At 36.4% G+C, this 21,308-nt stretch overlaps 1 long non-coding RNA gene across 1 annotated transcript in view; it reads left to right on the top strand.

The window, feature by feature from the left end:
* Nucleotides 1-2,476: 2,476 nt before the first annotated feature.
* Nucleotides 2,477-21,308, top strand: part of LOC145507886 (uncharacterized) — a 173,614-nt gene continuing 154,782 nt past the window's right edge. The window contains exons 1-2 of the long non-coding RNA XR_014055228.1: nt 2,477-2,738; nt 3,323-3,400. This is a non-coding gene — a long non-coding RNA (uncharacterized LOC145507886). The remainder of the gene's footprint in view (nt 2,739-3,322; nt 3,401-21,308) is intronic.

The following is a 21,308-nucleotide window of genomic DNA, read 5'->3' as shown; positions in this document are numbered from 1 at the left end:
GGAGAGTGTTTTGCCTATATTTTCCCCTAGGAGTTTTATAGTTTCTGGTCGTACGTTTAGATCTTTAATCCATTTTGAGTTTATTTTTGTGTATGGTTTTAGAAAGTGTTCTAGTTTCATTCTTTTACAAGTGGTTGACCAGTTTTCCCAGCACCACTTGTTAAAGAGATTGTCTTTTCTCCATTGTATATCCTTGCCTCCTTTGTCAAAGATAAAGTGTCCATAGGTGCGTGGATTTATCTCTGGGCTTTCTATTTTGTTCCATTGATATATATTTCTGTCCTTGTGCCAGTACCATACTGTCTTGATGACTGTGGCTTTGTAGTAGAGCCTGAGGTCAGGCAGGTTGATTCCTCCAGTTCCATTCTTCTTTCTCAAGATTGCTTTGGCTATTCAAGGTTTTTTGTATTGCCATAGAAATTGTAAAATTATTTGTTCTAGTTCTCTGAAGAATACTGTTGGAAGCTTGATAGGGATTGCACTTAATCTATAGATTGCTTTGGGTAGTTTTATCGTTTTCTATATATAGGTGTTTTGTTTCTTTAGGTAGATATATTCCTAAGTATTTTATTCTTTTCGTTGCGGTAGTGAGTGGAATTGTTCCCTTAATTTCTCTTTCTGTTTTCTCACTGCTAGTGTATAGGAATGCAAGGGATTTCTGTGTATTAATTTTATATCCTGCAACTTTACTATATTCATTGATTAGCTCTAGTAATTTTCTGGTGGAGTCTTTAGGGTTTTCTATGTAGAAGATCATGTCATCTGCAAACAGAATTTTGCTTCTTCTTTTCCAATCTGGATTCCTTTTATTTCTTTTTCTGCTCTGACTGCTGTGGCCAAAACTTCCAAAACTATTTTGAATAGTAGTGGTGAGAGTGGGCACCCTTGTCTTGTTCCTGATTTTAGGGGAAATGCTTTCAGTTTTTCCCCATTTCAGATAATGTTTGCCGTGGGTTTGTCATATATAGCTTTTGTTATATTGAGGTATGTTCCTTCTGTTCCTGCTTTTTTGGAGGGTTTTTATCATAAATGGATGCTGAATTTTGTCAAAGGCTTTCTCTGCATCTATTGAGATAGTCATATGGTTTTTACTTTTCAATTTGTTTATATGGTGTATTACATTGATTGATTTGCGGATATTGAAGAATCCTTGCATCCCTGGGATAAAGCCCACTCGGTCATGATGTATGATCTTTTTAATATGTTGTTGGGTTCTGTTTGCTAGGATTTTGTTAAGGATTTTTGCATCTATGTTCAGTGATATTGGCCTGTAGTTTTCTTTTTTTGTAGCATCTTTGTCAGGTTTTGGTATCAGGGTGATGGTGGCCTCATAGAATCAGTTTGGAAGTTTACTTTCCTCTGCAATTTTCTGGAAGAGTTCGAGTAGGATAGGTGTTAGCTCTTTTCTGAATTTTTGGTAGAATTCAGCTGTGAAGCCATCTGGTCCTGGGCTTTTGTTTGCTAGAATATTTCTGATTACAGTTTCAATTTCTGTGCTTGTGATCGGTCTGTTGAGATTTTCTATTTCTTCCTGGTTCAGTTTTGAGAAGTCGTACTTTTCTAAGAATTTATCCCTTTCTTCCAAGTTGTCCATTTTATTTGCATATAGTTGCTGATAATAGTCTCTTATGATCCTTGTATTTCTGTGTTGTCTGTTGTGATCTCTCTGTTTTCATTTCTAATTTTGTAGATTTGATTCTTCTCCCTTTGTTTCTTGATGAGTCTGGCTGATGGCTTGTCAATTTTATTTATTTTCTCAAAGAATCAGCTTTTGGCTTTGTTGATTTTTGCTATGGTCTCTTTTGTTTCTTTTGCATTTATTTCTGCCCTAATTTTTAAGATTTCTTTCCTTCTACTAACCCTGGGGTTCTTCATTTCTTCCTTTTCTAGTTGCTTTATGTGTGGAGTTAGGGTATTTATTTGGCTTTTTTCTTGTTTCTTGAGGTGAGCCTGTATTGCTGTGAATCTTCCCCTTAGCACTGCTTTTACCGTGTCCCATAGGTTTTGGGTTGTTGTGTTTTCATTTTCATTCGTTTCTATGCATATTTTGATTTCTTTTTTGATTTCTTCTGTGATTTGTTGGTCATTCAGCAGTGTGTTGTATTTCCCAGGTCTAAGCCGCTCAGGTTCTGGTTCCTCCGTACTTCACAAAGGTGCAGACTTGGTTGAGCCTGGGTTTTGTGCCCTTCCCAGGTCCAAGCAGCGCCGGTGACTAGGTTTTTGGCTAGCGCGGTTGGGGGCTGCATCTTTTTCCCTTCCCCCGTCCCAGCAGCTCAGTTTCCCAGGTGTGCCATGCTCTCCCCTGGGGAGCTGATCTCTGGCTGCCACCCTCTCGGCGGGTGTCGACCGTTCAGATTCCCAAGCTGTCCTGGTTAGCAGCGAGGTCTGTTTGCAGTTTGGTAGAGTGCTTCTCTGGGGCTGCGATTCCGCCCTTCCGGCTCTCGCTGCCCTCCCCTTCCTGTTTCCTGCGGGGGATGGGCCGGTCCGCGGTGGGTTTACTCTGCTCAGTCCTTTGTTCTGTGAGCGGGCCTGCGGATGTCTTAGGTTAAGGCTTTTCGTGGGAAAGCCATCTCAAGGTCCAGTTTGCTGTCTCAATCTAGTTCCCTCAGATTGCCCGCGGGGCATTCAGGCTCATTCCTTACAGAAAGCGATGCAGCCCGCCCCTCCCTGCCCAGCCCCCGCTTGCTCGTTGGGGACGCACGCGTCTGGGCTGACCGCCCGCTGGGACCTGCTGCTAGGTACGTAAACCGCGGGGTTTAATTATTTATTTATTTTTCCTCCCGGTTATTTTGCCCTTTGCAATTCCAAGGCTCGCCACCGACCCGCCAGAGAGAGTGTTTCCTGGGGTTTGGAAACTTCTCTCTTTTTTAAGACTCCCTTCCTGGGACGGATCTCTGTGCCTACCTCTTTTGTCTCTCTTTTTATCTTTTATATTTTGTCCTACCTCCTTTCAAAGACTATGATCTGCTTTTCTGTGTGTCTGATGTCCTCTGCCAGCATTCACCAGATGTTTTGTGGAATTTGCTTGGTGTCTAAATGTTCTTTTGGTGAATTTGTGGGAGAGAAAGTCGTTTCCCTGTCCTTTTCCTCCGCCATCTTAGGACTGTCTCCATATTAAATCTTTTAAATGGTAGGTAAAATTCAACTTCCTGAAAGGTTCGTTTTCTAATCTCCCACAGAAATTTTTCCATACTCTTCTCTTGCCTCTACTTATAGCTACCACTTTTTATTTAAATAATAAAAATATGCCTCAATGTTAGCTTGCTAGGGCTGCCACACAAATAACACAGACTGTATAGATAATACCATTTCCCCCCCACAGTTCTGAAGACTGGAAGTCCAAAATCAAGGTGTCTGCAGTTTGGTTTCTTCTGAGACCCTTCTCCTTGGCTTGCAGTTGGTGAGTTTCATGCTGTGTCTTCACATTATCTTTCCTCTATGTCCATGCACCTCTGGTGTGTCTCTTTGTGTGTCCAAATTTCCTATTCTTATGAGAACACTAATAAAATTGGACTAAAGCCCACTATAAATGGCCTCATTTTAACTTAGGTCCCATCTCCAAATCTAGTATGATTTGGAGATTCTGGAAGTTATGACTTTCACATATGAACTTGAGGGTACACAGTTTAGCTTCTCTTATCAGTTACTTTGATTTCTTGCCCTTTGTTCAAACTAAGTTACCATTTATAAATCTACTTTCAACTTGGGTCTGAAATAATTGAAATGTCTTCCTGAAGCTTAAATTATTTGATAACTTTCAGTTATGCAATGTAGTCATATAAATATGAACTTAATAATTATAAACTTATGCATATGGTACAAGGTGAAATAAAGGAAGGAAAAAGTAGTTATTCCCAAAATGATAAAAAAGGATGATAAAAAGGATGCAGCTTGAATTTTTTCCTATTCACTTAATTCAAGCCTTAAGTTCTTGTTTTTTTTTTAATTTGTTGTTCAGTCGCTTAGTCATATCTGATTTCGGAGCCCATGAAAAGAAAGTCCCGTCACTGTTTTCATTATTTCCCCATCTCTTTACCATGAAGTGATGGGATTAGATTCTGTGATCTTAGTTTTCTGAATGTTGAGCTTTAAGCCAGCTTTTTCATACCCTGCTTTCACTTTCATCAAGAGGCTCTTTAGTACCTCTTCCCTTTCTGCCATAAGGGTAGTGTCCTCTATCTGAGGTTATTGATATCTCTCCCAGCAGTCTTGATTCTAACTTGTACTTCATTCAGCCTGGCATTTCATATGATGTCCTCTGCATATAAGTTAAATAAGCAGGGTGACAGTTTACAGCCTTGACGTACTCCTTTCCCAATTTGGAACCAGTCCGTTGTTGCGTGTCCGATTCTAACTGTTGCTTCTTGACCTCATACACGTTTCTCAGAAGGCAGGTCAGATGGTCTGGTATTCCCATCTCTCGAAGAATTTTCCACAGTTTGTTGTGATCCACACAGTCAAAGGCTTTAATGTAGTCAGTGAAATAGAAGTATATGCTTTTCTGGAATTCCCTTGCTTTTTCTACGATACAGCAGATGTTGGCAGTTTGATCTCTGGTTTCTCTACCTTTTCTAAATCCAGCTTGTACATCTGGAAGTTCAAGTATTTTTAATTGAAGTATAATTGTTTTACAATATTGGGTTGGTTTCTGCCATACATCAACATAAATCAGCCATAGATATACTTACGTCTCCTCCCTCTTGAACTTAACCACCACATCCCACCCCTCTAGGTTGTAACAGAGCCCCTGTTTGAATTTCCTGAGTCATACAGCAAATTCCCACTGTCTATTTTACATATGGTAATGTATTTTTACCTGATGAGATCATGCCTTCTTATACACTTATAGGCAAATTTTATTGTTTATTTGTTTGTTGAATGTATAAGAAGCTTCTAATCTTTCCAACCTTTTAAAATTGTTCAGGGCAATTAAGCTGTAGAAAACTCAGAAACAAGACCAGAATGTGGTATACCCAATTTGCATATTCAGATTCCAAATTATGTGCATAGTAATATGCAAATAAAGTTTATTTTCTCTTGACTAAGAATGTTATGGTAGGAAGATTGCCTGCTTGTTCTTGTAGAAAACCAGACACCAACCTCAAAGTCTCCACATAAATGATGAGCCTGTAAGTTTTGTTTTCTTGCAAGTTGCATATCTTAAGTATAACATTGTAAATATTTGTTGTTTTGTATTATACACATACATTTATATGTGCATATTCACATGCATGGACTTCCTTGGTGACTCAGTTTTAAAGAATCGGCCTGCTAAGCAGAAGATGCAAGTTCATTTCCTAGGCCAGGAAGATTCTCTGGAGAATGAAATGGCAACCCACTCCAGTATTGTTAGCAATCTCTTACAGGAGCCTGGTGGGCTACAGTCCATAGGGTCACAAAAGAGTTTGACATGACTTAGGGACTAAACAACAACCTTCATATGCATATTCAGGAGTATGTGTGCATCTCTGTGTATACATTTCTTAGCTCAAAAGAGAACACATCCTAAAATACTGGATAGGCTGTAGTCTAGGAGGGGATGAAGCTGGTCTAGGGTTTAAATATTGTACAATAAGTTTTAACTACTTTTAAACATATGTATTAAGGAATAAATTTAATTTTCTTTATAGATATAATTTCCTATTTAATTATAATTAAGCACAGTATAAGATTAACTTTTAAATTATTAAAAAGTAAATCATTTTTCTGAGTATTAACATCATATATATAGAAGTATAAAACCTACAATTATACAAAAGAAAACTAAGTTGATTTTGATAAATGATTTATGTTTTTCAGGTTTTTCAACACTGACACCTAATGTTCTCCTTTGTAGCACCTTGTTAATTAAGCACAACCTTTATATTCAATAGTTTTATTTATAAAGTGTTTGCTAAGTTCTGTGGCCTATGTTAAATAGTATTTATGAATTCCATTCATCTCATTTGTTCATATTATTTTAAAATCCAAATCGACATAGTACTTCTAAAATTTATATGGATACTTTAAGAGCAGAGAATTTTAAATGTACTTAAATGTACTCTGTAAAAATGAGTTACCAAGTTGTGATATTAACAGTGGTGTAGAAATGAAGACACTGTTGGATTGCTGTGGAATAGGAATAATGTATAGATAAATGGATCAGAATATAGCTTAACAAAAAATGTAAAAGAGAACATGGATTTCAGAATCACATGTACTTCAGTGGGAAGCAGTATAATGTGGTATTTGGAGATATACTAACAAGTGACAACTGAGTGTCCTTGAGAAAATTAAAAATTACTTGACATCTTGGTGTTTCACTTTTGCCCTCTATAACATGTGAGTAACAATAGGCTGGGAACTCAATGCTTGTTTTTCCTGCAGTTCTTATGTTGAAGCACATATACCCCAATGTGATGGTATTTGGGAGTGGGACCTTTGGGGGGTAATTAGGTCATGAGGATGGAGCCCCATGAATGAGATTCCTGAAGAAACAGGAGAGTAATGATCTCTCTCTTGGCCATGTGAGGTCACTGAAACCATGGGGTTTTCTCTGAGGTAGGAAGCAGACTCTCACCAGATATGAAATCTACTGGCACCTTGAGGCTGTCTCCTTCATTCTTCACATGTTACCATCACCTGAATTCAGTGGCCTTGTTCTGTCTGCTTTGACAATTTTTCTGTAAATGAATTTTCCTATATATCTGGCAGGATTAATATCAGTTTTTCCTCAACTTTGTGGTTGGAAAACTTTATATTTGATATCTTTCTAGTACATTAATTTGAAATACTACATAGATGTCATTGTAATATTGTGCACATTTTATCCATTCTCCTTTAGTTAGCTTTCTCACTTATTTCATTTACTTACTTTCAGGATCTGCTTTGGAAATCAACCCAGAGTAAAAATGGGTACCAAAAGGATTATGTACTTATAATTAAGTAGGGAATACAATCCCACAAAATCCTGCACTAGAAAATTTGTAGAATAATAAAATATTTTTTCTTTACCACTGCCCTAAATAAAAAAAGGGTAAAACACAAAAGAAGAAACAAAAGGAAAGGAAGGGGAGAAAAGGAATGAGAGGGGGAAAGGAAAATAGGAAGGGAACAGATAGAAAAAGAAACAAAAAGCTTTCTCATACAGATCTCTTCATAATATAAACATTTCATAGTTTATTATATATGTGTATATAAAATTCATATACAGCTTATATATATGTGTGTGTGTGTATATATATATATATATATATACAGCTTATACCATAAATTGTAAACTAGTAGAAACAATTTACTATAAACAATAGGATATTGTACAAGAAAAATAAATTTATTCTTATACCTTCATACATAGAATATTATAAAGTAGGGAAAATGAGTCAGAGGTTGCTCTATATCAAGGTTAGTATCAATAAACTATTTAGGCATTTTTATCATGTCTTTTTCTCTACCACTTTTCAGAATTTATACACTATTATGTATTTACCACACATGTTTAACTTAGTAAGGTCTTAAATTAAAAAGTATTTTGGACACCTTTCTTCCAAACAAGAAAGAAATTTAAGAGCTCTTCAGTTTTGATCTTCCTTTTTGTATTTAGTGTATCATTGTTATTAAAATTTTAGACTTATCTTTTTTTCACCCCAACATATTAAACACATTTTGTTTAATGCACGCACACATGCATGTGTGTGCGTGTGCGTGCGCGTGCACACACACACAGTATTCTTTGGACTTACCTACAAATTTTCCAACCTGCCTGGAATCATTGATTTTCCTTTAGTATGTCCTTTAGTAGTCCTAGTAGTATGTCCTTTAGTATGCCCTTTACATGTTCAAATATAAAGATCTATTGGTGATTAAATCCTGATTCTAGTTCTAATAAATATTTATCTTTTACTCTCAATCTTGAGTGATAATTTTATGAGAAACAAAACTCTTAAGTTGACCATTATTTTTCCTTGTTAATTTCTACATACTGTTCTAATGTCTTTTAAATTCTGCTGTTGAGAAGTTTATTGTAATTCTAGAATTTGTTCCTGTTTTGTGTTCTGTATTTTGTCTTCAGCTCCTGTGAACATCTTCTTTTCTCTTTGTAATGTTACAGTTTCCCTATGTAATGTTTGGTCTGGATTTCTTTTTCTTTACTTTCTTGGGATATTTTATATATTCCATACCTTGGAAGCCTGCCACACGCCCCTTTTTTTTCCCCTCATGTATCTTTATTTATTTATTTTTTTTAAATAAATTTATTTATTTTAGTTGGGGGCTAATTACTTTACAATATTGTAGTAGTTTTTGCCATACATTGACATGAATCAGCCATGGGTTTACATGTGTTCCCCTTCCTGGACCCCCCTCCCACCCCCCTCCCCATCCCATCCCGCTGGGTCATCCCATTGCCCCAGTCCTGAGCATTTGTCTCATGCATCGAACATGGAATGATGTTCTGTTTCACATATGATAATATACATGTTTCAATGCTGTTCTCCCAGAACGTCCCACCCTCACCTTCTCCCTCAGAGTCCATAAGACTGTTCTATGCATCTGTGTCTCTTATTCTGTCTCTCATATAGGGTTATCGTTACCATCTTTCAAATTCCATATATATGCATTAGTATGCTATATTGGTGTTTTTCTTTCTGGCTTACTTCACTCTGTATAATGGGCTCCAGTTTCATCCATCTCAATAGAACCGATTCAAATGTATTTTTTTTAATGGCTGAGTAATATTCCATTGTGTATATGTACCACGGCTTCCTTATCCATTCGTCTGCTGATGGACATCTAGGTTGCTTCCATGTCCTGGCTATGGTAAACAGTGCTGCAATGAACATTGGGGTACATGCGTCTCTTTCAATTCTGGTTTCCTCGGTGTGTATGCCCAGCAGTGGGATTGCTGGGTCATATGGCAGTTCTATTCCCAGTTTTTTAAGGAATCTCCACACTGTTCTCCATAGTGGCTGTACTAGTTTGCATTCCCACCAACAGTGTAAGAGGGTTCCCTTTTCTCCACACCCTCTCCAGCATTTATTGCTTGTAGACTTTTGGATAGCAGCCATTCTGACTGGTGTGAAATGGTACCTCATTGTGGTTTTGATTTGCGTTTCTCTAATAATGAGTGATGTTGAGCATCTTTTCATGTGTTTGTTAGCCATCTGTATGTCTTCTTTGGAGAAATGTCTTTAGTTCTTTGGCCCATTTTTTGATTGGGTTGTTTATTTTTCTGGAATTCAGCTGCAAGAGTTGCTTGTATATTTTTTGAGATTAATTCTTTGTCAGTTGCTTCGTTTGCTATTATTTTCTCCCATTCTGAAGGCTGTCTTTTCACCTTGCTTATAGTTTCCTTTGTTGTGCAAAAGTTTTTAATTTTAATTAGGTTCCGTTTGTTTATTTTTGCTTTTATTTCCGATATTCTGGGAGGTGGGTCATGGAGGATCCTGCTGTGGTTTATGTCGGAGAGTGTTTTGCCTATGTTTTCCTCTAGGAGTTTTATAGTTTCTGGTGTTACGTTTAGATCTTTAATCCATTTTGAGTTTATTTTTGTGTATGGTGTTAGAAAGTGTTCTAGTTTCATTCTTTTACAAGTGGTTGACCAGTTTTCCCAGCACCACTTGTTAAAGAGATTGTCTTTTCTCCATTGTATATTCTTGCCTCCTTTGTCGAAGATAAGGTGTCCATTGGTCCGTGGGTTTATCTCTGGGCTTTCTATTTTGTTCCATTGATCTGTATTTCTACCTTTGTGCCAGTACCATACTGTCTTGATGACTGTGGCTTTGTAGTAGAGCCTGAGGTCAGGCAGGTTGATTCCTCCAGTTCCATTCTTCTTTCTCAAGATTGCTTTGGCTATTCGAGGTTTCTTATATTTCCATACAAATTGTGAAATGATTTGTTCTAGTTCTGTGAAAAATACCGTTGGTAGCTTGGTAGGGATTGCATTGAATCTATAGATTGCTTTGAGTAGTATACTCATTTTTACTGTATTAATTCTTCCAATCCATGAACACGGTATATTTCTCCATCTGTTTGTGTCCTCTTTGATTTCTTTCATCCGTGTTTTATAGTTTTCTAAATATAAGTCTTTTGTTTCTTTAGGTAGATATATTCTTAAGTATTTTATTCTTTTTTTGCAATGGTGAATGGTATTGTTTCCTTAATTTCTCTTTCTGTTTTCTCATTATTGGCGTATAGGAATGTAAGGGATTTCTGTGTGTTAATTTTATATCCTGCAACTTTACTATATTCATTGATTAGCTCTAGTAATTTTCTGGTAGAATCTTCAGGGTTTTCTATGTAGAGGATCATGTCATCTGCAAACAGTGAGAGTTTTACTTCTTCTTTTCCTATCTGTATTCCTTTTATTTCTTTTGCTGCTCTGATTGCTGTGGCCAAAACTTCCAAAACTGTTGAATAGTAGTGGTGAAAGTGCTGCCCCCTTTTTTAAATGACGTTTGGAAATATATGATCCACTATCAGTCAGTTCAGTCGCTCAGTTGTGTCCAGCTCCTTGTGACCCTATGGACTGTGGTATGCCAGGCCTCCCTGTCCATAGCCAACTCCCAGAGTTTACCCAAACTCCTGTCCATTGAGTCAGTTTTGCCATCCAACCATCTCATCCTCTGTCATCCCCTTCTCCTCCTGCCCACAGTCTTTCCCAGCATCAGGTCTTGTCTAATGAGTCAGCTCTTTACATCAGGTGGCCAAAGTATTGGAGTTTCAGCTTCAACATCAGTCCTTCCAGTGAACACTCAGACTGATCTCCTTTAGAATGGACTGGTTGGATCTCCGTGCAATCCAAGGGACTCTCAAGAGTCTTCTCCAACATCGCAGTCAAAAGCATCAATTCTATGGCACTCATCTTTCTTTATAGCCCAACTCACATCCATACATGACTACTGGAAAACCATAGCCTTGACTAGATGGACCTTTGTTGACATAGTAATGTCTCTGCTTTTTAATATGCTGTCTAGGTTGGTCATAACTTTCCTTCCAAGGAGTAAGCATCTTTTAATTTCGTGGCTGCAGTCATCATCTACAGTGACTTCAGAGCCCAAAAAAATAAAGTCAGTCACTGTTTCCATGGTTTCCCTATCTATTTGCCATGAAGTGATGGGGCCAGATGCCATGATCTTAGTTTTCTGAACGTTGAGCTTTAAGCCAAGATTTTCACTCTCCTCTTTCACTTTCATCAAGAGGCTCTTTAGTTCCTCTTCACTTTCTGCATAAGGATGTCATCTGCTTATCTGAGGTTATTGATATTTCTCCCAGCAATCTTGAATCCAGCTTGTGCTTCATCCAGCCCAGCGTTTCTCATGATGTACTCTGCATGTAAGTTAAATAAGCAGGGTGACAATATACAGCCTTGATGTACTCCTTTTCCTATTTGGAGTCAGTCTGTTGTTTCATGTCCAGTTCTAACTGTTGCTTCCTGACCTACATACAGGTTTCTCAAGAGGCAGGTCAGATGGTCTGGTATTCCCAAATCTTTCTGAATTTTCCACAGATTATTGTGATCCACACAGTCAAAGGCTTTGGCATAGTCAATAAAGCAGAAATAGATGGGGTTTTTTTGTAACTCTTGCTTTTTCAATGATCCAGTGGATGTTGGCAATTTGATCTCTGGTTCCTCTGCCTTTTCTAAAACCAGCTTGAACATCTGGAAGTTCACGGTTCACGTATTGCTGAAGCCTGGTTGAAGAATTTTGAGCATTACTTTACTAGTGTGTGAGATGAGTGCAGTTGTGCGGTAGTTTGAGCATTCTTTGGCATTTCCTTTCTTTGGGATTGGAATGAAAACTGACCTTTTCCAGTCCTGTGGCCACTGCTGAGTTTTCCAGATTTGCTGACTTACTGAGTGCAGGACTTTCATAGCATCATCTTTTTTGATTTAAAATAGCTCAACTGGAATTCCATCACCTCCACTAGCTTTGTTTGTAGTGATGATTCGTAAGGCCACTTGACTTCACATTCCAGGATGTCTGGCTCTAGGTGAGTGATCACAGCTTTGCCACAGTCTCTTTAAATATTTTTTCTATTCTGTTTTCTAAATTTTACACCTTCTGTGATTCCAACCAAATAAAGTTTAGAATTCTTTCTTCTACAGTTCCTATCTTTTAATTCTTTGGTTTTCTCCATTGTTTCTAGTCTGTAGTTTCATCTATCCAATGTGATTTTCATTGCAATTTTATGTTTTTTATTTCCTAGAAGTTCAATTTTTAACCTTTTCTGCTCATTTCTCCATTTGTCTTTGATTTATAAGTTTGTAATTTTATTGTTTTTGGTCTTTAGATACTTTTTGCTTTGCCATTCTTTCACACAATCTGTGTATTCTCACTTTGATAATTGTGACACCTGTAAACTGTAGGAGCGTAAATATATCTAGTTTCTTTCATTTTAACATATATTGTCTTTCACTCACACTTTTTGATAATGTACCAGAGGTCAAGGTCAGTTTCACTCTGGGAAACTGAACTGTCTACATTCATTTCAGTTCAGTTCAGTTGCTCAGTTGTGTCCAACTCTTTGCGACCCCATGGACTGCAGCACCCCAGGCTTCCCTGTCCATCACCAACTCCCAGAGATTGCCCAAACTTCTACATTAGTGAATATTTTCTGCAAAGGTAAGTTGTTTCTGTTTTGCTGGAAAGAAGAAGGTAACCTATTTCAGGAGAACAACCACCTCTAAGGGGCTTAGTTTCAGAGTCAAAGTCTCACAGTCAGCTCGTCTTCCAGTTATTTCATAACATAACACACATATAGCTATATATTTATGTAGTTTTATTCACGTAGGGTATGTGTGTGTATGTGTCTATGTGTGTGTGTGAGAGGAAAGGGGGAAAGGAGCAAAATATCAGAAGTAATTTTCTAGTGGTCAAACTCTGCAGTTTAAATGTATTTTCATACTTTTCTTTAAATGTTTTGTAATTAGTGTATGTTGCTTTTATAATCAACAAATAATGTTTTATTAAATTAAAAAATCTTCAAGTGAACCAATTCTCTGTTCTCATTGTGATCAGTTTCTTAGAACACCAGGTTGTGAACAGGAACTTGTTATCTTTTCTTTTGTGAGTTTTCTCACTCTAGAAATTTGCCTTAGTTTCAGCTATATTCCTTTTTAATTAATACGTAAATGGGTTATCTGAAATTGATCTTAGTAATTCATTACGGGTTTTGATACTTTTAAGTATTCTTGTTCCTGCTTTTTTTTCTGCATGTTACTGGTAATTTTTAGTAATTTTTCTACCTAATTACTGAGATTAATTAATAGCTACTATCTTCCTATACTTAAAATACCAGTTTACTTACTAAAAAGAGAATCAGTTATCAGGAGTTTCAGCTCTTCCTTAGTTTTAAATATGATTAAAAATGAGTGACCTATTTAAATATTTTGCATAATAATCACTAGAACATTTAGTACTGTCTACCATATAACAAACATATTTCTAAGGATCTTAAAGTATTAACTCTTTATTAAGTTGAAAAATATGCACTGACAGATATGGGGACTCAGAAGAGGATTATAGCTCAACTAGTAGGTGTAGAGAGGGTTTTTGGAAGAAATGAATCCTTAGCTGTCTCAAATAAAGAGCACAGTCGTGGAGGAAATGAATCCTTAGCTGTCTCAAAAAAATAGCACAATCTAAAACACTTAACTTTGCTTTTATAAAATTTGATTAAATCTGATGTTTTTGCAAATGATTTCTTCATGGTGGAGAAATTTAAACATTTCAGTAACTAAACACTGGTATAGGAAAGAGATAATAAGTTGGGGGAGTAAAGTTATAGGTCAGTGGGCAGCAGCAGGTAGCCAATTTTGTCACTAAAGGAGGAATTAAATTAACCTTTGCATGACAAAAGTATAAGCAAATACACAAAAGGCATAATTAATAAAATTCAGCAGTGAAAGAAATGTTCACATGCAGTAGATGTGATGAATTTTGATGAACCACATAGCTCTCTGTTAGAAAAATTAATTTTAATTCTGACAATAAAGTAAAACATTTTGGGTTTCTGCCCAGAAACCAGATAATTCTGTACAAAAATAATGACAAGTGAAATATTTTTAGGAGAATTAGCCTAAAGTTTTACTATATGTTTATAAAGACCATTTGCTAACTGTGCCAATTATTGGAATTCTCATCTGAGACAAGTTCCCAAACTCTTTCAATCTTATTTTTCATAAATGGCTTAAATTTAATAAATGGTTTAAAATCGAATTTAAATTTATAAATCTTAAATTCCATAAATCAGGGATAAGACTGTCTACCTCCCCGGACACAGTAATTCCAGAGATCTGTTAAATAGGAGAAAATTAGAGGAGGAAATAACTAAAAGAAAATATCTTATCATTTAAAATAAACAAAACATGAAATTGAAAGTCACTCAGTTGCGTCTGGCTCTTGGCGACCCCGTGGTCTATAGAGTCGATGATATTCTCCAGGCCAGAATACTGGAGTGGGTAGCCTTTCTCTTCTCTAAGGGATCTTACCAACCCAGGGATTGAACCCAGGTCTCCCATATTGCAGGCTAATTCTTTACCAACTGAGCCACAAGGGAAGCCCAAACAAAACATATATATATATATATATATATATTTATATATATATATATATATTTTTTCCCCCCACTAACAGGATGAATTTCTCTTCATCTTTGAATGTTGGAGAAGCCCATGGCCAGTCCTGAGACCTCTTTTTCACCTACAATGCATCCCGTGCAGATTTCTCTCATTACAGTTGCTTTAATTGTTGTACATATGCTCAAAATGACAGCCCAAAATTTTGCTTAAACTTGAGACTGATGTACACAACTGCCTACTCAACTTCTCCATTTTATATCTAATAGGCATCTGAAAACTAAAAATGTGCTTTTGCTCTGAAACCTGTACCTATCCATGTAGTTTCCATTTCTGAACAGGTGCCACAATTCACTCAATTGCTGAGATCAAATGTTAAAATTATCCTTAACCTCTTCTTTTTTTTTTTCACTCCTTGAATCTTCTTTTAAATTCTTACAGATTTGAGTTTTAAAAGTATACCCTGAAGTAGTGTACTACTTCTTCCACTTCCTTGGCTACCAACCCAGACCAAATCAGTGTCATTTACTTAAGTATTAATTTAGTGGGCTTCTCACAGGAATTCTACTACCGTATTTGCTCTCTAAAGCCTTGTCTCTGTAAGAAAAAGAGAGTCATACATTAAACACAGCATTGTGTCACTCTCTTACAGTAGTGGTAATACAGTCATCTCATCTTACGTACAGAATAAAAAGGCTGATGATCTTACCATGGCTTCTAAGATTCTACATGATGTGCCTCTGAGTTTTTCTCTTACTTTTTGTTCCTTGTTTTCCAGCAACACTTCTCCCCTTTCCTTCTCAAAGAAAGATCAGCATTGCCCATGACATTTTCATAGGATGTTCTCCCTTGTTAAAGCTATATCCTTGGGTATTATATGGCTTATTTTATCTTTCCTTTCTCTGACAATTTTAACTAAAATAGAAAAAGCAGCCATGGTAAGTGTAAAAATTTATTCAGTATTGCTTCTCCCTTTGATTTTTTTTTTCTTAATACGTTAATTTTAGAGTGGTTTTATGTTCACAGTGGAATTGAGAGGAAGGTATAGAGATTCACCATGTATCTCCTACCCTCACAGATACATAGATGAGTTTTAATCCCCAACCAAGTGGTACAGTTAAAACTGATGAACCTACATTGACAGACACATCATAATCCTATGAAGTCCATAGTTTACATTAAGGTTTATTTTTGAGGTTGTACATTTTATGGGTTTGAAAAAAAATGTATAATGACGGGTATCTATCATTATGATATCAAATAGTGTTTTCACTGCCCATATCTAAGTAATAGTCTTTTAGGGATCCCAACTAGAAGTCTAGAGTGTTTGCCATGACTCTGAAATTTAAATGTTTGCCTATATCCTCCTCCCATTCACTTCCCACTCATCCCTACTCACTCCAATCTCCACCATGCTCCATAAAACTGGGGAGAGTTCTGTTCAGCCTCTGAGTCCCTAGAAAAAATGTTTTTAATTCCATCAGTCCCAAAGGAGGAAATACGTAATGCTAAAATCTCTGCACTTGCTTTATGTCTGGGATCTTATATACTCGGCTCTCTCATTGACTTCTCTGCAATGCTGTCATGCTTTCTTAAGTATCTTTCCTGTTTTTTTCTCACTCTTCTTAATGGAATGGTCTATCTGCAGTAAAGCAGTCTGCTGTAACCCAACAGAAACCTAGGACTTTGTCTTTAATTTGAATAATGTTGGAGCTTCTTGTAAGGTTAAAAAATAATTGTAGTGTTATACAACTTTCATTTTAAGAGTATTTTTCTGACTACATTTTTGGTAAGATATAGAGGGACTTTTTGAAGTCTTAACAATTCAAGTGAGAGATAATTGTGACTTGGTCCAATGTGATAATACTGAATGTTATAAGCTTGGTCAAATTCATATATAATTTGAAGTTAGAGCCAATAAGATTTGCTGACAGACTACATGCAAGATATGAGAAAAGGAAAAATTCAAGGATGACTTCATATTTACTATTTACTAAGGTGGAGAAATTTGTGGAAGGGACAACATTGGGTGTAAATATAAACAATTTAGTTTGGGTTATATTTATTTACATGCCTATTAAATATCCTAGGTAATGAGTGTGGAACAGAAAAACAAGAGCTCCAAGGGATGAAATCTAGGCTTTCTGATATTTAGAGGTTATCGAAATAGGGAGTGGCCTCTTTGATGGCTCAGTGGTAAAAAATCTGCCTGCAAGCAGGAGATGACTGTTTGATCCCTGGGTCAGGAAGAAGCCCTGGAGAAGGAAATGGCAGCCTACTTTAGTATTCTTGCCTGGGAAATCCCTTGGACATAGGAGTCTGGCAGGCTACAGTCTATGGGATTGCAAAAGAGACACAACTTGGCAATTAGACAACAACAACAAAAGAGATAAGGAGATTGAAAAATGAAAACTAATGCAGTATAAAGAGTTAAAGAAGAGTGCAATACCACAAGTACAAAGTCCATGTGGTCTAGAGCCAGTGCTCTGCAACAAGAGAAGCCACTGCGATGAGAAGCCTGTGCACTGGAAATAGTAGCCCCTGCTCGCTGCAACTAGAGAAAGCCTGCACATAGCAATGAAGAGCCAGCACAGCCAAAAATATAAATATAAATATATATATATATTTTTTTTTAAAGCATATATGCTAAGCTTAGCACCTGGTTCTCCATAACTCAACTGTGAAAATGCATGTGACGTAATGCTGACACTTAAGTGTGCTGTCAGCAGCTTGTTTCACTCTGGCAGTATCCTTAGGATGAATGTTATTATCATTTTACAAAAAATTACTTTAGACTAATGATTGAATGTGACCAGTGCATTCAAGTATAAATTTTTCCTTTCGTAATATTGTGTCACCCATATAATTTAATAATTTTAATACTTAATTATTTAATATACCCTGTCACCCATATTAATTATGCATATTAATGAGATAACTAAAGTTAGCAAATTGAAACCAGGAGATTCTGTTTATCTGATTACAGAGCATTGCATGAGCAATAGCTGAGATTTTTATAAACTTTATGGCAGCACAGTATTAGTAAACTAATCAAAGGAAATACTGGATATAAGATATGGATATGACAGTTCTGGTGCACGTGTACTAATTATTAGCTCTGCATATAGCCAATCAGGACTTGTGTAACCTTTCAATTTTACTCTAGTCTCCAACCTTTATTAGTTTCTTAAGTTAGACAAATCATTTAAGCTCTCTGACATGTAAGTGAAAATAGAAAAGTTTTCCCAAGCTTTAAGATGGTCTATTCTAGTACATGTAGTTTGAGAAGGAACTGTTTCCTAATTATAATGGAAATTAGTCACTAGATTGTTGTCAGATATACAGTAAAACTATTTGACCAGACTGTTCTTAAGTTTGACATAACAGGCATAGAGAAAACCTTAAAAAAATTTTGAGGTTTTATTTTTCATGTTAGATACACTATGCTATTTCAGAGAAAAAAAATCTAAAGTTTAATTTTTTAAAACATTACAGTTTGATTACATCCTGATTTTTTACAAGATCTCTTTCAATTGTTTCATTAATTTCATATTCTCCTTTTTATACTCCTGCCAAAGCTCAGTGTATGCAACAGGAAAGAATTTCATTGTATAAATTTAATTCATATTACTTACACTACAAAGCAGTATCAGCTGTAAATTATTATTATATTCGATTTCCAGATGATCTCAGCAAAATTCATTACACTTGTTTGAAAGTTTTAAATCTACATTTTTCTTTTGTTTGACATGATATATTCAAGATATTTGTATCATGATAAGGAAAATCATGTCCAATGAAATTAAACTATATTAGTCATGATGAGTAAGCCAGGCAGTTAGTACATGTTGCATTGGTATGTTAATTTCTAAACATGCTCAAGAATAGCTTAAATAAGAGAACATAATACAATCTTAAAATTTATTTTTAAAAATTAAGTAAGTTGTTTGAATTGCTTGAGGTAGAGTTTCCTCATTTTACTTTAATTTATTAATTATAGAACATATGGTTACCGGAGGGCTTATGAAATTTTAACTTAGAGATAATGTCTGAAATTTGAGGGTATATTTTTCACAGTTGTATGTGATTATATATATTATTTACTTAATATTTAGTATTATAATATACCTAAAGTACATATGACTTCCCTGGTAGCTCAGACAGTAAAGATTCCCTGGCTTAGATGGTAAAGAATTGGCCTGCAATGCAGGAGACACAGGTTCAATCCCTGGGTTTGGAAGATCTCCTGGAGAAGGAAACAGCAACCCACTCCAGTCTTCTCACCTAGAGAATTCCATGGACAGAGGAGCCTGGTGGGCTTAGTCCGTGGAGTCGCAAAGAGTCGAACACAACTGAGCAGCTAATGCTTTCACTTCACTTTCAAAGTACATAATTACATACATATAAAATTAGATGTTTAAACAAATGTTTAAAAGAACGTTGCATTCAGGTAAAATGATTAAACTCAACTATCAAATCATTGAATAACATGTAAGCCGAAAGCTTGGTTTCCCAGGTGGCACTAGTAGTAAAGAATCTGCCTGCCAATGCAGGAGACATAGGGATGTGGGTTTGATTCCTGGGTCGGGAACATACTCTGGAGAAGGCAATGGCAATCATTCCAGTATTCTTGCCTGGAGAATCCCATGGACAAAAGAACCTGGCAGGCTACAGTCCATAGGATCTCAAAGAGTTGGGCACAACTGAAGCAACTTAACATGTAGGCATTCAAGCCTAAAGCTTAATTAACATATATTCTAATCTACATCATAATCCAGAAACACTCCTTTCCCTAAAATGAAGCCTTTGTTTGAATGCCCCAGCAGTGCAGGTAGTGTTAAGAGTGATTGGACCCTCATTAGAGCAACAGCATTAACCAGAAGTAAGAACTGAGTTTCAGTCTAGTTCCCAACATTTCCTAGATTTATATACTTGGGAGATCAAATAACTTCTGTGTTGTAAATTTAGCAGTGTGATCAAACTAGGAGGATTGTCGAGGATCAAATAAAATTATTTGTAAGTCCACCCTAGGTTGGATATTATATAATTTAGCACTGTTTCTTTGATTATTTAAATCATTATTACTAATAGCCATAGTATTTATTTACTATATATAATAATAGAAATATTTGTTTGTGGCCTTCTGTAGAGGTGTAGACTGAAGAATCTACTCTCCCTTATATATTCTTTCATTTTTCTTCATAGGACAGCCGCTTTTTTTTCTTCATAGGGCAATGTATTTATTAGTCATTTTTCTTCCTGAAAATGTCCTACTATCTTTGAATAATTATTTATATGATACTGTGCTTATATGTTTATTTGTATGCATTTTCCCTGTGGATTATAAAGTTTTTATTTGTTTCTTTGGTTGGTTGGTTTGATTGACTTGGCAGTGCATAGCTGTTGTATAGCTGTTCTGTTATTCATTTTTCAGTTGCTCAATAGTGTCTGACTCTTTGCAGCCCCATGTACAGCAAGCTTCCCTGTCCTTCACTATCTCCCAGATTTGCTCAAACTCCTGTCCATTGAATTGATGATGCTATTGAACCATCTCATCCTCTGTCATCCCCTTCTTCTCCTGCCTTCAATCTTTCCCAGCGTAGGGTATTTTCCAGTGAGTCAGCTCTTTGCATCATGTGGCCAAAGTATTGGAGTTTCAGCTTCAGCATCAGTCCTTGCAATGAATATTCAGGACTGATTTCCTTTAGGATGGACTGGTTTGATCTTGCAGTCCAAGGGACACTCAATAGGCTTCTCCAGCACCACAGTTCAAAAGCATCAATTTTTCAGTGCCTCAGCCTTCTTTGAGGTCCAACTCTCATATCTGTACTTAACTACTGGAAAAACCATAGCTTTGACTAGATGGACCTTTGTCAGCAAAGTGATGTCTCTGTTTTTTAATACACTGTCTAGGATTGTCATAGCTTTTCTTCCAGGGAGCAAGCATCTTTTAATTTCATGGTTGCAGTCACAGTCTATAGTGATTTTGGAGCCCAAGAAAATAAAGTTTATCACTGTTCACATTTTTTCCCCATCTGTTTGCCATAAAGTTCTGGGAATGAATGCCATGGTCTTCATTTTTTGAATGTTGAGTTTTAAGCCAGCTTTTTCACACTCCTCTTTCACCTTCATCAACAGGCTCTTTGTTCTTCTTTGCATTCTGCCATTAGAGTGGTGTCATCTGCATATCTGAGATTATTGATATTTCTCCTGGCAATCTTAATTCCAGCTTGAGCTTCATCCAACCCAGCATTTTGCATGATGTACTCTGCATATAAGTTAAATAAGGAAGGTGACAGTATACAGCCTTGAGGTACTGCTTTCCCAACTTTGAACCAGTCCATTGTTCCATGTCTGCTTCTCACTGTTGCTTCTTGCCCTGCATACAGATTTCTCAGGAGGCAGGTAAGGTGGTCTGGTATTCCCATCGCTTTCAGGATTTTCCACATTTTGTTGTGATTCACACAGTCATAGGCTTTAGCATAGTCAATGAAGCAGAAGTAGATATTTTTCTGGAATTCCCTTGCTTTTTCTATGATCCAGCTGATGTTGGCATTTTGATCTCTGGTTCTTCTACCTTTTGAAAATCCAGGTTGTGCCCTGGAAATTCTCAATTCATGTACTGTTGAAGCCTAGCTTGAAGGATTTTGAGCATTACCTTGCTAGCATGTAAAATGAGTGCAAATGTGTGGTAGTTTGAACATGTATTTGGCATTGCCCTTCTTTGGGATTGGAATGAAAACTGATCTTT

This window comes from Giraffa tippelskirchi, chromosome 5, assembly GCF_054371585.1.
Source record: "Giraffa tippelskirchi isolate mGirTip1 chromosome 5, T2T-mGirTip1v1.2.pri, whole genome shotgun sequence".
In the NCBI taxonomy this organism is placed as follows: Eukaryota; Metazoa; Chordata; class Mammalia; order Artiodactyla; family Giraffidae; genus Giraffa; species Giraffa tippelskirchi.
The sequence above is the reverse complement of the archived record's forward strand: the minus strand, read 5'-3'. Positions and strand labels throughout refer to the sequence as shown.